The 20,911-nt window shown below is 41.8% G+C and overlaps 1 long non-coding RNA gene across 1 annotated transcript in view; it reads left to right on the plus strand.

Moving 5' to 3' along the window:
• Positions 1-20,911, plus strand: part of LOC129526666 (uncharacterized) — a 208,796-nt gene that overhangs the window by 182,435 nt on the left and 5,450 nt on the right. The window contains exon 4 of the long non-coding RNA XR_008671383.2: positions 8,616-8,832. This is a non-coding gene — a long non-coding RNA (uncharacterized lncRNA). The remainder of the gene's footprint in view (positions 1-8,615; positions 8,833-20,911) is intronic.

Below are 20,911 nucleotides of genomic sequence, written 5' to 3' on the forward strand. Positions count from 1 at the left end.
TCCACCAGGCAGTGCCCCAATGGGGACTCTGTGCAGGGGCTACCCCACATTCCCCTTCCACAGTGCCCTAGCAGAGGTTCTCCATGAGGGCTCCTCCTCTGCAGCACACCTCTTCCTGAATATCCAGGCATTTCCATACATCCTCTGAAATCTAGGTGGAGGTTTCCAAACCTTAATTCTTGTCTTCTGTGCACCTGCAGGCCCAACACCATGTGGAAGCTGCCAAGGCTTGGGGCTTGCACTCTCTGAAGCCACAGCCTGAGCTTGGCCCCTTTTAGCCATGGCTAGAGTGGCTGGGATGCAGGGCACCAAGTCCCTAGGCTGCACACAGCAAGGGGGCCTGGACTCGGCCCAGGAAACCATTTTTCCCTTCTAGTTCTCCTGATCTGTGATGGCAGGGGCTTCCATGAAAGTCTCTGACATGCCCTGGAGACATTTTCACCATTGTCTGGCTCCTCATTACTTATGAAAATTTATGCAGCAAGCTTGAATGTCTCCTCAGAAAAATGGGGTTTTTATTTCTATTGCATCATCAGGCTGCAAATTTCCAAACTTTTATGCTCTGCTTCCTCTTGAACACTTTGCAGGTTAGAAATTTCTTCAGCCAGATACCCTAAATCATATCTCTCAAGTTCAAAGTTCCACAGACCTTTAGGGCAGAGGCACAATGATGCCAATCTCTTTGCATAGCAAGAGTGACCTTTACTCCAGTTCTCAACAAGTTCCTCATCTCCGTCTGAGACCACCTCAGCCTGGACTTCATTGTTCATATCACTATCAGCTTTTGGTCAAAGCTATTCAGCGAGTCTCTGGGAAGTTCCAAACTTTCCCACATCTTCCTGTCTTTTGAGCCCTCCAAACTGTTCCAATCTCTGCCTGTTACCCAGCTCCAAAGTAGCTTCCACATTTTCAGGTATCTTTACAGCAATGCCCCACTATCCAGTACCAATTTACTGTATTAGTCTGTCCTAAGGTTGCTAATAAAGACATACCTAAAACTGTGTAATTTATAAAGGAAAGAGGTTTAATTGACTTACAGTTCCACATGTCTGGGAGGCCTCACAATTATGGCTGAAGGCAGATGAGGAGCCAAGTCACATCTTACATGGCAGCAGGCAGGAGAGCTTGTGTAGTAGAACTCTCCTTTATAAAACTATCAGATCTTGTGGGATGTATTCACTATCATGAGAACAGCATGGGAAAGACCCACCCCCATGTTTCAATTACCTCCCTCCAGATCCATCCCATGATACCTGGGAATTATGGGAACTGCAATTCAAGATGAGATTTGGGTGGGAACACAGCCAAATCATATCAAAGAGATAACTGCACTCCCATATTTGTTGCAGCACTGTTCACAATGGCTAAGATATGGAAACAACCAAATGCCCATCCATGGATGAATGGCTAAAGAAAATGTGGTACATATACAAAACAGAGTACTCTTCAGCCACAAAAAAGAATGAGATTCTGCAAGTACGTGGATGGAATTGGAGATAATTATGTTAAGTGAAATAAGCCCAGCACAGAAAGACTAACATTACATGTTCTCACTTATTTGTGGGGCCTAAAAATCAAAACAATGAAACTCATGGACATACAGAGTAGAAGGATGGTTACCAGAGGCTGGGAAAGGGTATCGGGAAGTGAGGTGGGGGGAGATGGTGGTGTTTAATGGGTACAAAAATAAATAGTTAAAAAGACTGGATAAGACCTACTATTTGATACCACAACAGGGAGACTATAGTCAATCACTTAATTGTACATTTGAAAATAACTAAAAGTATAATTGGATTGTTTGTAACACAAAGGATGAATACTTGAGGAGATGGATACCCCATTCTCCGTGATACGATTATTACACATTGCATGCCTGTATCAAAACATCTCATGTATTCCATAAAGATATACACTGACTAGGTACCCACAAAAATTAAAAATAAAAATTTAAATTAAAAAAACCCAAAATATTATAGCCATAAAACACTGCAAAGTCAGATATTAATACAATTCATACATCAAATTAGAAAAAATATATTTAAACACCTATAGTGTTTATAAATTGAGAAAAAATATTGTGCATTATTAACCTAAACTCAACTACAACAGAAAAAATTATAATAAAGTAGAAAGAATTGGAACAAATTAACCATAGTAAAACAGTATGAGCTTGTCACTTTACACAGAAGCTTACTCCTACATTACAGGAAAGAAGAAGAATGAGTGTGAAGTGTGCAGAATGAGGGACTGCATGTATAAGGGAGGTCCTTGAATCTGCTGAACATGGCTTACATGGGATGGTTGTCATATTCCTGCCACACTCCTTGAGGAGCTGCTATGGGAAGCCCTGTATTTTACAGCTGAGGAAACTGAAGACAGAAGACTTTGAGTATTCTGCTCACAGCAGTCACTGGCAGATTCACATGAAGGGGGTTGTTGACATCAGGCGGTGGTGATGGAGGAGGGAATTGAGTTCTTCTGTGACATCAACTTCTTCGTTATGGAAAAAAGGTGCCATAATTTAGGTCAGATGGAGAGTCAAGTAAAGTCTTTGATAAATAGCACAGGTCTAGGATGACTTTGCGGCAATATTCGTCTCATCGCATGTCTCACATGCAATTCTGGAGTTCTGCTCTGAATACACACTCCTCTAATCACAGGAGATACAGTGGTTCCTGCTATTGCAATGCCGTCAGTGCTCGCATAAACAGCTTACATATATGCCTTCTTGCTGTAGCTTCTACTTCCTTCCTCCTTCCTCCCCCTTTTCTTCACTCAATTCTTAGCCAGTGAAAACACTGCCAAGGTAGAGATTGGATGGCCCTTCCTCTTCTCCTTCATTCCTCTTGCCCTTTGCCTTCCTCTTAGTAATACTTTCTAACATATTTACTATGTGCCAGAATTTGTGCTATGCGCTTTAAATAGACCATTCAATTCAGTCCTCATGACAGTATCATGGGCTAAATTTTATTATCCCATTAAAAAATAGATATGAGATGTTAAGTAATTTCTTCAAAATAGCCTGTCATGGCCAGTAAATGTCTGAACTGCTTTTCAAGCCTGGGTTTTTGGACTCCAAGTATATACCACTTACCATGATATAATGACAGCCACTATTCCACATGCATGTATATTTGCTGTTGACATTGATCATCACTTTAGTAGAAGTTAAGAATAAAAGGTTAACAGCTTCTGGGAACCATATTTTACAAGAGTCAATGTGCTATATACATGAGCATTATAAGTAAATGCTATATGACTTGGAATTATTTATCTTGTAGGCAGAAATGGGAATGGCTACTTATGTGCTGTCATCACTAAGAGCTTATAGAGGTAGAAAAATTGAATGTGAGTTTTGACTGTGCTGTTTAGTTCATGTGAGACCTTGGAAATGTTATTTAATTTTGGTTATTCTCATCTGTATAATGGGAGTACTAATAGTGTCAAATATGGTAGTTATAAGGAATCAAAACAGTCTAATTCCTAGTGTATAGTAAGTGCTCAATATATTTTTGTTACAATTACAATTATGATTATAATGATTGAGCCTTTAATATTTTTCAGGTACTCTCAGAAGTTTTGTAGAGGATACTGTTATTCTTCATTCATATGCACTCAATAAACGTAGAGTAGAATGAAAAATTGGTGAACTACCCAACCCTTTGTTCTAGAAGGGCCCACTTTTCCCCTTTACCTTACCCTATGAACATTCTTAGTCTCCTTTCATATGGAATTGCTGTGTCCCAGGACAGGTGGCAAGACTTGATGAAAACATGAGGCAAGAATAACTAGGGATGATCTGTTTTTTTTTTTTTTTCCTCTTGGGAAGGAGCAGGACCACTCTCCTGCAGCTAATTTCCACTCTGCTAAGTCATGCTGTGTGTGCTATCTGACCAGGTCCCTCACCCCCACCCTGGCTATAACTGAGACTAAATTGCTGGGTTCTTGATTTTGGTGTTTGCATTTTGGTTCTCATGCTGGTGTCCTCCTCCAATCTATCAGTACAGTCACTAAAGTTGATTTTTTGACCTTCATCTGCTTCTCTTTTTCTTATTTCCCAATTTGTTCAGGACTCAAGACAACAAGATGGGTGCTGTGTATGGCGGGCTCCATCAGAGACTCTCAGCAATCTCTTTTCAGTTAATTTGGCAAAATTTATTAAATAACTTGAGTTAGACCTACATTTCAGGGGGTTTTAAGAGTAGATTGAAAAAGGCTTGCAATGTTGCAAAGAAAGCAGCTCTTAACCATAGGAAGTCCACAGCCCCAAATACCAGTGTGTGTGGTGCAGCCAAGTCAGGAAAGGGCAAAAAATGATGTCAGTCTGGGCTGGAGTCGGTGGGGAGGTGAGACCTGAGATGTTGTCAAGAAGGATGGATAAAATTGAGCAGTGGAAGAATACTTGGCAGGCCTTCCAGAAAGCAAGGGAAATAATATTGGCATTGAGGAAATGGCTGGGCTCTGGAGTTCTGGATGCTTTGATTACTGCCCAAACTGAGTGTGGACTTGGTACAGTTGGTGGGGTTCTCAGTTTTGTCATTTATTCACTGAACGAGTTTAGGCAGGCGAATTCCCCTCCCTGAAATGTGGCTTTCTCATTCTTAAAATGAAGGCAATAATTTTGCCCTTGCCTTGCAGTTGTGAGATTTTAATGAGTCAATGGATAGAACACATACAGCCCAATGCCTAGCACATAATAAAAACTTAACAAGTTTATTGGTTTTTACCAAAGAGTAACTGAGCTGCATGTGAATGAGGTGGCTTGCCTGCAGCCAGTGAGCCTTATCTTTGCTTTCCATGAAATCCTGTCAGATGTTTTTGAGCTCCAAAAATAAAACAAAACACCATAGTTTTTAAATGGGTGTAGTCATTATTCAGTAGACCAGTTTCCAATCTTTAACTCATAGTTGCGAAAGTTTTTAAGCTCCTCTCTTTCTTCAGTTATTCATTTTGACTAAATTTTTAATGAAAGAAATGTAAATACAGAACCAGCGTGACCAAATTATAGTTCCAATGTTTTGTACCAATTATTACCTTTAGGTTCTAAAATATTAAAAAGTAGGATTACTAAGCAGGACTTCATGAAATCAAAGCTTGATAGAGGTTTTATCTGCCTTAGTTCCTTTCTATAGTTTCTCTATCAAAGTCTTATTTCCTGTCAGCAGCTCAATTGCTTATTATTTTTGTGTATTTCAAAGTATTTCTATAATCCTTCAAACATGGTGACTGAATGAAAATAGCCATATTCTTTGACAAGAGCTAGTTCACAACTAACACAATGACACACATACCCTAGGAGCAGCTCCTGACATGCAATCAGGACCGGGGGTGAAACATGAAGAATACCATCCTGCCATTTCACATGAACTACACCAGTGACAGCGGTGGGCAGTCTAGGCACCCCCTTGGTGACAGTTGCTATCTGTACACTGATGACTTCCAAATCTAGATCTCCAGCCCAAAACTATTTCCTCTGCTCCATACTCAATTGACCAATTCCTGCTGGGCTTTTCCACCATAATGTCACAGGTGCCTTGATTTACAGCTCCCAGAGAAACTTGACTCTTTCCTTTCAAGAAGTAAATGACACGTCCATCTATACAACAGGCAACTCTGCAAGAAATTTGGGACTCACTCTTGGCTGCATAGTGTTAGTGGTTAATAGCATAGACCCGAGGTGGAGACTACGTGTTCACTGGCTATGGCACTTAACCTCTCTGTGTGTCATTTATCTCATCCATCATATGGGGATTATAGAAGTTCCAACTTCATAGGTGTAGTGTGGTGATTAAATGAGTTAATATTTCTAAGTGCTTAGAACAGTGCCTGGCACATAGTAAAAAACCATGTAAATGATTGCTGAATAAATGAATCACACATAGCAGTCCCTGAAAAGCTACTAAATTTACACGTTCCTCTTCCTCTTCATCTCCAGGCAACTAAGGATGCTGCCTTAGTTCAGACTCTATCTCCCCTAGTATAATGGGGTGATTTTCATTTCCTCAGTGAGGTCCTGTCCCCTGTTTTTCCCTGCTCCAGTCTATACTCCCTATGGCAACCAGGGTGACATTTACTGAATGTAGAGCTGATCATGTGGCTCCCTTGTTTACAACATTGAGTGATTCTTCATCATGTTAGCCGGGCTGACTTGGCTTTTCACGGTCGGGCTCCTGCTTGCATCTCTTGCTACCTCTACCCTTTCTCATCACTCTGGCTTCTAAGCATTACAAATTCATTCTTTTTCCCTAAGCCTATCTTCATTTGCTCTCCTTCCTGTTGATGCAATGCCTCCCTCTGCCTTATTCACCTTTAGATCCAGCTTAAGCATCACTCAGTCTCTAAAGATTCCCTGATTCTTTCACCAGGAAGCATTCTTTCCTTTGTGCTTTCTTTGTATCGGTGATTATCATTGCACAAAAGGATTTTTTACTGCCTTTATTTCTTCGCGCCATCTATCTTGCCAACCAAAATGTGAGCTCTGAGGGCATGGAGTGGTCTCTCTCTCATGTGGGCTCATGCACACATACATGTGCATAGGCACCCCCACACACACAGTTAATTTTAATTAACATTTTTTTGTTCTGTATCAGTGCCTTTCACAATGTCTGACACAAGGTAGTTTATTAGTTAATGTGCATTGAATAAATGAAGAAATAATAAATGGAAAGGTATTTCATTGGTTGTTTAATCGAGTCCCTAATTTTATAGATAAGAAAACAGACCCAGAGAAGTTAGTTAACTTGTTCTAGATCTCTCTGTTGGGCAGCATCAGATCTACACTAATAGTAACTTTCCAGCATCTCCCATGACGATATAGTCTCACTTATTAAGTCCCATTCAGATTAATTATACAATTTTAAACCCTAGATTGAGGAAGCTAAGTGCTCCCTGATCCCATTCTCCTCATCTATCCCTATTAGAAATCCCTTTCTTAATACCCAGGATTTAGACTCTGTAATAAGGAATGTTATTGAATTCCCAAACCACTCAGGGCTTCCAGGGTTAGGAGTTTGACTTGCCTACCCTCCAGGCACTAGAAGTGACCTTGACTGTTTTAACATTTTAATTAGGGTTGGGGTAGGGGAGGGGCAGCAGGACACTTTTTGAAATTTAAATATAAGAACTCTTTTAAAAACAAATTATTTTGTCCTTAAGAAACTCTGTGTGTGTGTATGTATGTGTGTGTGTCTGTGTGTGTTGTGTGTGTGTGTATGTGTGTGTGTCTGTGTGTGTGTTGTGTGTGTGTGTGTGTCTGTGTGTACTGAGCAAAGGGGGTGCTAGGTTACTTGAGGGGTTGGTTCAGAAGCAAAAACATGGGGATGCCCTGAGTTTTGCATTTGTGTTGAAAAGTCATCAGAAAAGAGTAAGGTCAACTCTGAATTCTGCCAAGTTTTGCCTTCAGTGCTGCAGAATGAAATAAGGTAATGTACTTTATGAGCTGTGAAGAGCTACAGAAATGTGAGGCATTTTTAGAATGGTTGATTTATGGAACAGGAAGGCCTTTAGAAACGAGATAGCTCCCCCCATCTTTCTCATTTCAGAGAGTGGTAAAGTGACTTGCCCAAGGTCATAGCTCCGAGGCAGTGGCAGAGTTGGCTCTGCTTCCACTTCAGCCCATGGCTTACCTCTTCCTGCAGGCCCTCCACAATCTCACCTACAACTGCGGTGCCTGAATAAGCTGGAGTCTTTCCCCTCCTCTGGGCTTCTGCAAATGCTGTTCCTTTTTTCCAGATACCTTCTTTTTTCATGGTGTCCATGGGAGGACCTCCTCCTCCTGTGAGATTCTGCCTCATCTGACTCTCCTCTAGTCTCTCAGCAATTTACTCTCAATGTCTGGTCATAAAACAAAACACATGGAAGACACAGTTCTTCCCTTAGAGAAATTTACAATGAGCTATGTCTGTTTCTAAGGGGCCTCCCTAAGTGCAAGTCTGCACCCCTAGCTGTGATTAAAACTGAAGTCTTCACAGGTGGTGGGAGATGGGATTGAGGGACAGAGAAGGTCCTCTCAGACACACAATCCTCCTGGTCCTCTCCAAATCACACCTCTTAGGCCATGGCTTACTCTACCAATATTTAAAGTCAGGAAGTTTGTTCAAAGCAGTTATCTTGGGGCCCTGCAGTATCAGTCAAGAGAATGTTTGCTTCTTAGAGACAGAAGTTACAGGGAGGCAGATTTTGAGTTAGCTTGAGGGAGCCCATCCTATCAGTAAGGGCTGAACAACCATAGAGGGCTCTGCAGCCCAAGGAAGAGGATCTCCTGCCCTTGACAGTGTCCAGAAGAGCAGCCAGCAGCTTGCAGGGCTGAGCCATGCGCAAGGCCTCCAAGCTTCCATCTGGCACTGAGGCCCTTGATTTAATAACAGGGTTTCCATCCCGTCTCCATTATGGGGTAGTTTTGGGTCCTGATCCCACGAGGTGAAGAAGAATTTCTTCCTGTAGACTGCCAGAGGTATGTTATTTTAATCAAGATTGGAATGACCAAGTAAATGAATTTTGGAATGTTTTATAAAACGTCATAATTACGGCGTTAGTGTGTATGCATGTGTGTGAGTGTGGAGAGGGCAGCAAATACAGATGTGCCATTACATTTATATTTCCCTCGTCTTTTCCAGTATACTGGATTGGAAACCCATTCAATCTGATGTCTGCTGAGGAATGGAGAAAGACCACTGGTGATTCCTCCATCCTCACTCCTGTGTCCCTCCTTGCATTGCAAGTGCTTTACAAGTCTTCCCGATAGACCATGAGCATCCTGAGGGCTGGTATCAAATTTAACTCATCTCCTATCCTCAGTGCCTCGTACAAGATGCTGGATGTAGGAGGAGTTCAGTAAGTATATGCTATATAAATGACAAATGAATGAGTGAATGAATAAGTGAGGGAATGACTTGATTCTTCCTCTACCACCAATTCAGAAGACTTGGCTGAAAGGGTGGGAGAGGGAGTTAGGATTCTGTAAGGAAGACCATGATTGAGTTTTGAGGAAAAAAGAAAAACTTCAAACAAAGAACCTTTTATTCTTCTCCTGGTGCTATCCCCTTTCTGACGGACAGCCTCTTGTTTTTTTTGTGATTGACACCCCTCACTGTACTATACACATCCTATCTGGTTCCATATTATATTCGCAAATGCTTTGCACAATGCTTGGCACATAGCTGTAGCTCAATGAGTGGAAACCCAGTCAACACACACATATTGAACATAGATTCTGTATCCCAGTTTTTGAGCTAGATGTTGAGGGTACAGATTGAAAGATAAATAAAATTTGGTCACTGTTCTCAATTTGCTCAGCTTAATGGGAAGAGGACATAGGAAGGAGAGCCTCCTCCTCAGCTGGTTTAGCTTCTGGGTATGCTCCTAACAATGTAAATGCTAGCCTAGAGGAAATACATTCACCCCTTTATTAATTCCAGTGTCCGTAGATTTATTTGGAATCTCTTTGCAGGGCTTACAGAATATGTGTCTGTTAAAATTTCAGAAGGAATGCAGACTCAAACTGGGTGATTAAAGAAAAATTGAAGGATTCATTATAAAGGTATAGGGATGTTGTATGGAAACCTCAAGGATAGTGCAATGCCCTTGGGCCAACAACAGCTCTCTATTTTTAACCTTGTGTGTGAGACACAATGGGAGGGAACAGTTAACAGAATCTAGAGACAGAACATGTTATGGAGAAGACCATCTGGCAGGAGATGCGCCCTTATGCCAAGGATGCAGCAGTCTGAGATGAATGCAAAGGAGCAAGATTGACCTCACTTTCCTTCTCTCTGGTCTCCTACAGTGCCCTCCATTGCTTGACTCAACTGGAAATCAGAGAGGGAGCCCTTTGGTAAAGTCCAAACAGGTCAGGCTCCAAGGGCACAGAGCTGGTGATGAGGGGTTGGGAATGGATCTCGGAGAACAAATGGGAGATAGACACTTCATTATATTAGATAAGTTAAGTCCTACAAAGATATGCCCAGGGCACTCCTCTCCGATCCACACACTTCACCTACCCTTATGCATCCTCCCCTTACCCCCAACATCATTTACGAGAACAGACTGATGCCGGAGACTGTAGGGAGCACATCATCCACTTTTTTTTTCTCATTTCAACTTTACAATCATGCCTGAGTAGGTGAAGACACAGACCAAAAAAGGAGAGTAAAATCTCTGACTCACAAGTCCATGTGGCATGTTGAATTCCTGAACATTATTAGCACATCTAATTTGGATAGTTCACTGGGGCAGTAGCTTCAGGAGGAAAAACCGCCCAAACTCCCATCTGCCTGGACACCTTTCCAACCTCCATTTACTTGACTAGCCATGAATCTTTACTCCTGACTCAGATAAGCTTTCTTTCCTAGCAAGCTTTTATAGAACCTCCCATCTGGTGGTATGATCCTCTCTTGGAATTCTCATTGTCACTACTCTTGCTTCTAATATAGCACTAATCACATTGAACTTAATCATCTTTGTTGTTTTTCTCATGAGACTGTTAGGTCTTTGAGATCAGGGACCATTTCTTTTTTCATTTATATGTCTGTAAAATACACAGTGGCTGGAATGCACTAGGGCTCAGTAAATATTTCTTACCTGAAAGATTAAAAAATAAGGACGACTTTGTCTATAACTAAAAAAAGATCAGGTGAAGGACAGTAAAGGAAGATAAAGTACAGAATATCCTTTATTCTTCAATGTTTCAGGAAGATTCGATACTCAGGAAACCCAGAAGTTTGTATAACCAGATAGGCTAAAATGATGTCATGAAAATCCTACTGTTATCACCCACGTGAACACCATCTCATTGCAGTTAATGGAAATAAATGTACCATTCAGTACTTTAAATCATGAAACAACATAACTGCCTTCTATTTGCAGTGACCTTCTGGTGCCCTCATTATTTCCTCAGTGCAGATGTCTGTGCCTAATATTGTTGATTCAGCAAAAGGGAGTGCATCCAAAAGGCGTAGGTGAGGTGCAGAGAGGTAGGGGAGGGGTAAAGGAATCTGACGTCCCCTAAGGAATGGAGAAGGACCACTGGTGATTCCTCCACCCTCACTCCTGTGTCCCTCCTTGCATTGAAAGTGTTTTACAAGTCTTCACGATAAATCATGAGCATCCTGAGGGCTGGTATCAAATTTAACTCATCTCCGATCCTCAGCGCCTGGTACAGGATGCTGGATATAGGAGGAATTCACTAAATATATGCTATATAAATGACAAATGAATACGTAATGAATAATTAAGGGAACTGATTCAGAAGACTTGGCTGAAAGGGTGGGAGAGGGAGTTAGGATTCTGTAAAGGAGACCATGATTGAATTTTTTTTGGGAAAAGAAAAAAAACTTCAAACAAAGAACCTTTTGTTCTTCTCCTGGTGCTATCCCCTTTCTGACTGACAGCCTCTAGTTCTTGTGATTGACACCCCTCACTGTCAGATCTGGTACTGTATACATGCTATCTGTTTGGTTCCATGTTTTATTCTCAAATGCTTTGTAGAATACTTGGCACGTAGCTGTAGCTCAATGAGTACTTTCAATAAAGTTAAAACCTCTTTATCTGGGGTTTTACTCTTCCTCTCATAGTTAGTCACCTCCCACCTCCCCTGCCTCCACCTCCAATGCGGAATACATACCCTAAGCTGCCTTGCCCTGTGGATGTAAGCTCTCCTGTTGTTTAACTTTCCATTTTACAGAAAGGAAACTGAAGCTTTAAAGAGAAATACTTGCTTAAAGTCATATGAGTTAGTATCAGACTTGGAATTAGAAAATGAATTTCTTGTCTCCTTTGCCATCACATTGTGACCTCAAAGTTCAGTTTTCTGGTTCATTGGCTTTCAAAAAAATCTTTTTAATTAGGAAACTTTTTGTTCAAAGGAAATCTTATCCAGGAGTTCAATATGTAAAGTAGATAAAGTCAGTGCTGCTCTAGTTAAACTAGTGGTGAAACTCAAAACTCAAACACAGGCTGGATGTGTTGGCTCACACCTGTAATCCCAGCACTTTGGGAGGCCAAGACAGGTAGATCATCTGAGCTCAGGAGTTCAATACTAGCCTGGGCAACATGGAGAAACCCTGTCTCTACCAAAAATACAAAAAAATTATCTGGGCGTGGTGGCACGTGCCGTGCCTGTGGTTTCACCTACTTGGGAAGTTGAGGTGGGAAGATGACTTGAGCTTGGGAGGGGGAGGTTGCAGTGAGCCAAGATCACACCACTGCACTCCAGCCTGGGTGACACAGTGAGACCCCCATCTCAAAAACAAACAAAAACAAACCAAAAAACAGAAATCCAAATCAATCAAACAAACAAACAACTCAAACACAAATGGCTCCTAGGGAGTTGAGAAGAACACAGTGTGAAATTATTGATATCACAGGGTACATGAATCTCCACTCAAAGCCCTCTGGTGAAGGTAGAGAGAAGGATCAACTGAGAATGAGCCCATAACCATAGCTTCATGTGAACCTATGTAGTGGCTGTGGCAGCTATGAGTACCCTGGCTGAGAAGAACTACAGAGAATGGGGAGGCATGCTAACTTGGAGTCAGAAATTGCAGGTTTAAGGCTATCTGCCAATTACTAAGGGCAAAGTTGTAAAATTTCCCCTAATTCAGCCTTCATTTCTTCAAGATGTTAATGAAGCTTGATAATATCAGTGGTGAGCAAGCTATTTTTCGTCTAATGCTAATGCAGGATATAAAACATGTTTAAGTGCCATTTATTTAAAAAAATTAAAGTGAAAATAACTTTATTGAGTTCTACGGGAAAAACTACATTTTTATAACCTACATTGCTTCATTTATTAAATAGGAGACTTTCAATGAGATACTTGAAAACTTTCTAAGTCACTAAAATTATATCTTGACATACTTGAGAAATGGGAAGGCAGAGACAAGTTTCTAGTATTCTACCCTGAAACTGTGAAGTATTATAATTTAGCATTCACATTCATTCACGTGCATTATCTCTATTCATTAGTGAAAAATCCTGCAATGTAGGTACAGTTAATGGGGAGACTCAGAGAAGTAATTTTCTCCAAGTCATTCAGCAAGTTTGTCATAGAGCTGGAACTCAAAGTAGTTAATTCCAGTTAATGCAATGTTTACTAACTATATTAATGAAGGCAGACCTAGCAGCTGTAGTAAATAAGCCTCAAAATCTTAATGCTTAACACTATGAAATTCTTTTTCTTGCTAGTATAAGAGCCTGGTGCGCGTGCTTGTGGTCCGTGAGTCTCTTCTGTGCAGTGATTCAGAGAGTCAGGCTCCTTCCATCTGTGGTTCTGCAATCTTAAACACATGGCTCTTCTATGTTACCTGGGAGTTGTCTCCATTCCATTCAGCTGGAAAGGGAGAAGCACATGGAAGAGAAGCACATTAAAATGGAACAGGTCTGGAAATGATTCACACATGCCATTGGTCACACATCAGTCACATGACCATTCCTAACCACATGTGGGCTGGGAAATATACTCTACTGTTTGTCCAGTTAGGAAAGGGGCATGAAGATTTGCCACATTGCTATTGTGAGCAACTTGAGGACTAGGACCATGTCTTATTCATCTCTCAGTGTTGCACATTGTTTTTGCATGGGATTAATACATGTTGTGAACCTTCCCTCCTTCCTCCATTCATATAGATATAGTTGGAGTTGCCATGTTGTTAAACATAGCCTTGCTCCTCTAGGTGCTAATGATTGGTGCAAGGTAGGCACCACCCCAAGCTAAACCAAACAGAATCCTTCATAGATGCCTTCAGTGGGATTTTTCAAGCTGTAATAGAAGAAATAAACTTCGTCCTCTGGAGGTCGAATCTGCAATATGAAGCTTGGGAGTTATTGGTGGCCACGTATCCCACCTTGCAGCAGAAGGTAGTCTGCAGTGATGGCCAAGGAAACCATCAGAGAAGTGTAGAAAAGTGATAGGACTAGTCTTTATGATTCATGACCCAGATTTCAATTGCTCTGAGGCCCAACTACAACCATCCTTTCCTGAAATTTGGTTGTTCAATATTATCTTAATCTGTTCAGTCAACTAACGAAATATCTTAGACTGGGAGGCTCACAGACCACAGAAATTTATTTCTCACAGTTCTAGAGGCTGAGAAGTCCAAGATCAAGGTACTGGCGGATTTAGCGTCTGATGAGGGCCTTCTTATTGGTTCATAGATGGCAACTTTTCGCTGTGTCTTCACATGGTGGAAGGGGCAAGGCCTTTTATTAAGGGTGCTCACCCCATTCGTAAGGGCCCTCATGATCTAATCATCTCCCAAAAGCCTCACCTCCCTGATAGTATCCCCTTGGAGGTTATGATTTCAACTATGAATTTGAAGGGAATGGGGGACAACATTCAAACCACAGCAAACACTCCTACCTGTGTGAGATAACACAGTAACCTTCCAATAAATTTCCGCTTTGCTTGACCTTGTCTGAGTTGAGTGTATGTCTAAAGCAATCACAGGAGACCCAGTCCTGCAGTTTAATGGCACAGAGTGACCAGTGATTGTCCCTGCTGCTCCCCAGCAAGGCTTTCTCACAAGGCCTGTTTCTCTCCCCAGTGTGTGGTTGTGAGCTCATTCCCCACCCTGCAGGCACCCCAACTCCAGTGGGGAAGGCCATAGTCCCTCCATGGGGCTCCCCTCAGAAGAGGTTGTGCCTGAGGATTCCTAAAAAAATGTTCTCTGTGGTTGCATGGTGGAATTTTTCCGTCTCTCTCATCTGCCTCAAGTAACCTGAATGATTGTGTTTTGACAAGGGTGAAGGTTCGTCTGGAGCTAGGTCCTAGTTCAGGGTTCACTCATATCCACAGCAGATGCTCTCTGAGGTTCCATCCCACCCTGAGCCTTGTACTAGTGTTACACGTGGTCTGAGGTTGGAAAAATAACTATTTTTGGAGTGCCTCTTTGACAAAGCTACTCCCCAATATGTTTCTCTCTAAGCCTAAAAAAAGGATAAATAACTCTGTCTCACATAAGGTGGGTAGCCTAGTGACCTTTAGGATGTCTGTTTTTCTCGTTTGTAAACTTATTTATTAGTGAGGATTACATTACATTAATGTATGTGACACACCTAGCACAGTGACAGGAACTTGCTAGGTGTTAATTTCCCTCTCATAACTTCTTGCATACCTATCTCCACATTCAGGGCTCTGAGTAGTGGAGGGGGATTAAGACTCAAGGGATCTAATGGTTTTCTCCAACTTCTCTCGGAAACCACCACCTCAGTCCCCTAACCCACTCCGCTTGGCCCTTCTTCCTTCCTCCTTCCACAACACCTCTATTTCTTCTTTACATGACGTGTCCTTGTTTTCTCCGACAGCCCCGTTTTTCCTCCCCCTTTGCCTTTCCCCTCCCGCCAGCCCCAGCTGCTGATGTGGCTGCCTGTTCTGATGCTATTGATTTTTTTCTATAAAAGATTGCTCAATTCATTTTCTCCGCTGCAGCCCAGCGCCAGACCTCAGGGTAGGCCCCACGATGACTGAGTTGATTATGTATACCGCTTCCCCTAAAGGACGGCAACCACATTCCTTTTCCATTCCCAGGGAGGATTAGGCAGTGAAGGTGAACGTGATTCATAAACTCTAAAGAGCTAAACAGAGAGCAGTGGACCCTGTCTTCTCATCTCCATACTTACAAGGCTTAGCACAGGGCCTGGCGATGAGTGGGTCTTAATAATGTTTGCTGAAATTAAATGAATTATCTTTTCTTAGCTTCACAGCATTCTGGGCATATAAGTAGAATCTTCATTGATGTCTGATTGCCTACAGCAGTGGCTTGCAAAATTGACTACGCATTAGAATCACCTGGGGAGATTTAAAAACTACCCGTGGCTGGCTTTAACTCAGACAAGTTAAACTCAGAATCTTGGGCAGTGTAGCCTGAGCATTGGTGCCTTGTAAGAGCTTGACAGGTGACTCTGATATGCCACACTGGCCTACAGGTCAAGACTAGATCCCCTAGCCTGGCACACAAGAGTCCACTATGTCTTGGCTCCTGCCATGTTCCAGCCTCCCCTCCTTCCTCTTTACTCCACACACTCCAGCCACTAAGACACTGTTGCTCTTCCCCAGAACATCCCTGTGCCTTTGCTCATGCTGTTCCCACTTCAAAAATTGCCCTTTCCTAAACTCCCTTCCTGGCAAGCTTCTAGTCATCTTCTGTGATTGAGATCAAACACCACCTCCTCTGAGAAGAATTTTTTGTCTTCTCAAGTCTCTGTTTCTCCAAGTTTTCACCTCTGCTTGTGTTCTCTTTTTGGAATTAATTTTGCCCAATATCTCCGATTTCTGTTATCACCCTGGATTTATTTTCTTCTTCTCTAATTGGACCTTCCTGTCTGACAGTCCAGGTCAATTTTTTTTTAACTTGGTCTTATACTTCAGCTTTGCCCCTGGACACAGATGTTTGGTGCCTTCTTTGACTCTAAGCTCTGTTGCCCACTAACTGACCTTATTTCTCCATCCTTTCTAGGCTTCTAGAACCCCTGCCTGGGTGCAATGGCTAACACTCTGCATCTCTGGGGGAGGCATTTGAATACAAATTGCATTTGTTAGTAGTGGCCCACATGTATTGAGTCTTTCCTATGTGCCGTGTTAAAGTACTTCATCGCATTACCTCACATAACCCTTTAATGATGGGTCAGTGGGACTTACAGACCTTAAGTAAATTGTCCAAGGTCAAACAGGTGGCAAGAGGCAAAGATGAGATTTCCACAGAGGCTAACTGTCTCCAAAGCCCACATGTTTCATACCTGGGTGATACTTGGATGCTCCTTCTCTGTGCATTTTGTTTTTCACTCTGTTATTACACTCTGAGTGTTGTATCATAATTTATTGGTTGGTGTGTCTTGTCCACCCCACTAAACAGTGACTTTCTCAAGGGCAGAGGATGAGGTCTATACTCCCAGCACTTAGCAAATTGCCTGGCACATAACAGAGGCTCAATAAATACTTATGGCCTGAATAAATAAATGCCCACTATAGCCTTGAGCAAGACTGGTATAGAAAAGGAGACGACCAGTCTTGACCACAGTCTGGTCAAAACACCTACTCTCCTACAGCCCCATGAGTGAGATCTCTGCTTGGCAGAGAAGGCAGATGGGTGGAAGAGTAGGGGCTGCCGGCCCGAGGGTGCCTTTCCCTGTTTCTCTTGAAATCCAGCGTCTGTCCTGTCCTATAGCCCAGCAGTAAGAGAACATTTGTTCCCTGAAGGGCCGGCGCTGTGCCAGCAGCAGGTGGTGGCCTGTCCACTGGGAGGGAGGGAGGCAGCAGGCAGGAGCACTGATGTGTCCCTGAGAAAAGATGCTACAAGTCTGCTCGCGGCACGGCAGTGACAGCAGCTGGGCCAAGGTTGCAAGTCACCATTCTGTAGCCATTAAAAACCAGTTGCTGTCCCTTTCATAATAATAAATTAAGATATCACTCCAAACTGTGCTGGGTTCAGAGAGAAAAAACAAAACAAACAAAAAAAAATAAAAACCCACAAAAACAAACAAACAAAAACACTCAAAAGACAAAAACGAAAATGACCAAAAAATCAAACAAAAACACAAAAAAACACCAAACAAACAGTATTGGACCATATGTTATCAGTTGGATTGTCTATAAAATTGACTGGTTTCTTGGTAATTACAGAAAAGCTTTCTGGCTGCATTTCAAGAAGCAATTTTTCATTTTCTTCCAGAAATAAAAAGTGGAACAACAACCTGCACCCATCTGACAACATACACATTTGGGAACAAGAAGACGAGAAGGAGAGTAGAGGCAGCATTGTATTTCTGACTGCTTGTTTGGTTGCTGGGGGAGCTTAAGTGTTACTACTAAACCAAGTCATCAGTATTTCCTCTTCATGACTGTCTGAAAACATGCAGCTTTGCTGTTAGCAGGATCGGACTTCACAGGGTGCCTATGAAGTTGAACTCAATGGCCTGACATGCATTGGTCTTCTATAGGCCACTTTTTAATTCAATCACCAGATAAAGTGGCTTGGACCTCCTATCCTATCTACAGTGGGCAGTCCAGTGCCCTCTTGAAGACTTAAGGGGATTCATGGCATAGGTGACTATGATCTCCTATAGTTTCTTGTTATAAATTTTGGATTCTTGATCAACCAGTTCATACTTAGGCCTCTTGGGACGTCCCCCCTTCCTCTCCCCACTCTGTCCCATTTATTGACAGGAGTTTTCTTCATTCAAAGCATCACTGATGGAAGGCAGCTATGTATATGTAGTAGACTCTTACTAAAAATTTAGGGTTGACTACAGGGATTACAGCAGAGAACAGAAACCAACCTAAAATGTAAACTAGGTTACTAGATGTCTCAAAAACTGCCAGCCTCTCTACCCACGGGAAGTCCTCACTCACTGTATTTACATTCAGGTCCTACTTACAGACATGTTTTATCAGATCACAACTGCAAAATTCCTATTACTTTGTGTGCAGAACTCTTTTTTTTTTTTTAAAGTCCTACCCATCCAGAACATTGTAGGAGGCCTTACTATAGACAAAGTTTCCATTTTTGTAAATAGTCAACAGTCTCTGAATTTTATTCTAAAAAAAAGCAATCTAACTGTCATACTAAGAGTGGGAATCTGATTGGATAAGTTTGACATCAAATTTTTACTATATTACTACTAAAATTGCTATTAAAATTACTAATGTTATAAACATAAAACAATTGGGCAGTTTTATGCCATGTTATCTTAGAGCCTATGAGCACATGCTCTGATCCCTGATCTGAAGCAGTTTGGGGTGGGCAACAGAGTGGAACTCTGGATGTCACAGATATGTCACTCACATTAATCTGCTTGGTGTGATTTCCTTAGAAGGGGCTGTGTGTATGGCATATATTCAGATTTTCAATCTGTGCTCCAGTTGGGTATGCCTGGTCTTTAAGAGGATGAAACCGATATCCTGACTAAGGGCTCAATCGTTTGCTTAATAAATGGATGGAGGAAAACCACTCAGTGGTGTAATTGTCCTTTTCCACACTTGAAATCATCTCAAATATGTAAGATTATTTGTGAGTTTGTGTGCACTTGTTCCTGATGAATCAGAATAAATTCTACAAAGTATTCCCACTAGACAGCAGGAGTTTGAGCTCTGCATTTTGGAATCTTCCATGGAGACTGGAAGAATACTTAGCACACTGTGGGCACCTAACTTGGTAGATGAATAAATGGAACAAATGATCCTGACATATGATATCACTGTACTTTGGAATGCTCACCTTAATGCTCAACTTAGTTAATTCTAACTTATTCCTATACATCTTAGCCCCTTATAATCTATGTCATAATACTCATTACATTTTCTTCTCACACTCTATCTTCCCATCACATTTGCAATTGCATTGTTTGAATTTTATTGTTTGAGTATGTATTTGTACATGTGTTTGTGATTATTTATTGAACTTCTTTATTCTTCTCTATACTTCAGGCTCCCTGAGGGGAGGCCATGTTTGTGTTAGCTGCTCTTTTTAAAGGAATGGTCTCATGCTTGGAAAGGAGAAGGTATTTGTGACAGAGATGGAATAATCTTCACCAAACCCATTTCCTCTTTATCAACACCATGAGCCAGGCTACACTTCCTAGTTTCACTGGCAGCTAAGTATGGCCATTTGATGGAGTTCCAGCCAATGGTATGTGAGGGGCAGTAACAAGAGCCACCCCCAAGCCTTACTCTTTAAAACCTCCCATGTGTGATCTTCCATGCTCTTTCCTCCTGCCTCTGACTTGTGGAAGCAAGTACAGTGACTTTGAAAGCCACATATTGAAGGTAGGGAAGCGATGAGATGGAAGGAACCTGGGCCCCTGAATGATCCTGTGGAAGAAAGCCATCACCAATCATGATTACCTGTTGAGAACTACACTTGAAGGAGAAATGTTTATGGGATTTGAGTTTTCATATATTTTGAGTTTGGATAGCATTACCTCGACTCATACAGTATTAATTTTTTGTGTTTGTAATGATTAGATATATACAGAAAAGCAAATATTCAGGATGCAGATTGTGTCGTTAGAAATGTTGAATCCTGATGTACTATGGCAATCTTCAAGGCACTAGAAGAAAAATGGTTCCATAAGAATGAGGTGGTATCCCAGCTATGCAGCACTCTCTCCTCCACACTGCAGTTAACAGAGGCTTGTCCCTCTTCGTATCCATACAAATACTCTCTTCTCTAACACACCTAATTTCCCTAGTGCTCTCCATCCCCAAATGGTCCTATATTCCTTCCTGTGCCATTGAAAAATCCAACATTTTACCAGACAGGAATGATCTTTTGAAATCAATTTGTATTAAGGAGTAAACTACTATTTTCTGCTTTACTTTCACAGGGAGGTTATGCATTTCTAGGGAGATTGGCAAAAATTAGTCTCTCATTGCTGATATTTCAGGAGTAGTGTAAAATGAAGCAAGCATTATTAAGCAGTGACAGGCAGTTTTTACAGCCTAATCATCGTGAAGTGTTTGCATTACTCCACTCAGAATAACAGAGAAGAATGATGGAGGGGGCTTGAGTTCTTGATAAGACATAGAACAGCCTTGGCAGCCCTGGATGCCAACCTCTGAACTTCTTGATTGAAGGAAAATCATTCCTAACCGAAATGGATACCAATATTTTCCCCTGACAATATACTTCCTCCAGAATCATGGATGTCAGGAGAATAAGAAGAGAAAGTGCATCTCTACCCGAAATAAAAAAAAAAAATTAGCTGGGTGTGGTGGTGGGCACCTGTAGTACCAGCTACGCAGGAGGCTGAGGCAGGAGAATGGCGTGAACCCAGGAGGCGGAGCTTGCAGTGAGCTGAGATCGTGACACTGCACTCCACCCTGGGCGACAGAGTGAGACTCTGTCTCAAACAAAACAAAACAAAACAACAACAACAACAACAACAACAAAAGAAAGTATAAATTTAGAGGTTATGGGGC

Source organism: Gorilla gorilla, chromosome 1 (assembly GCF_029281585.2).
Source record: "Gorilla gorilla gorilla isolate KB3781 chromosome 1, NHGRI_mGorGor1-v2.1_pri, whole genome shotgun sequence".
NCBI classification, from domain to species: domain Eukaryota; kingdom Metazoa; phylum Chordata; class Mammalia; order Primates; family Hominidae; genus Gorilla; species Gorilla gorilla.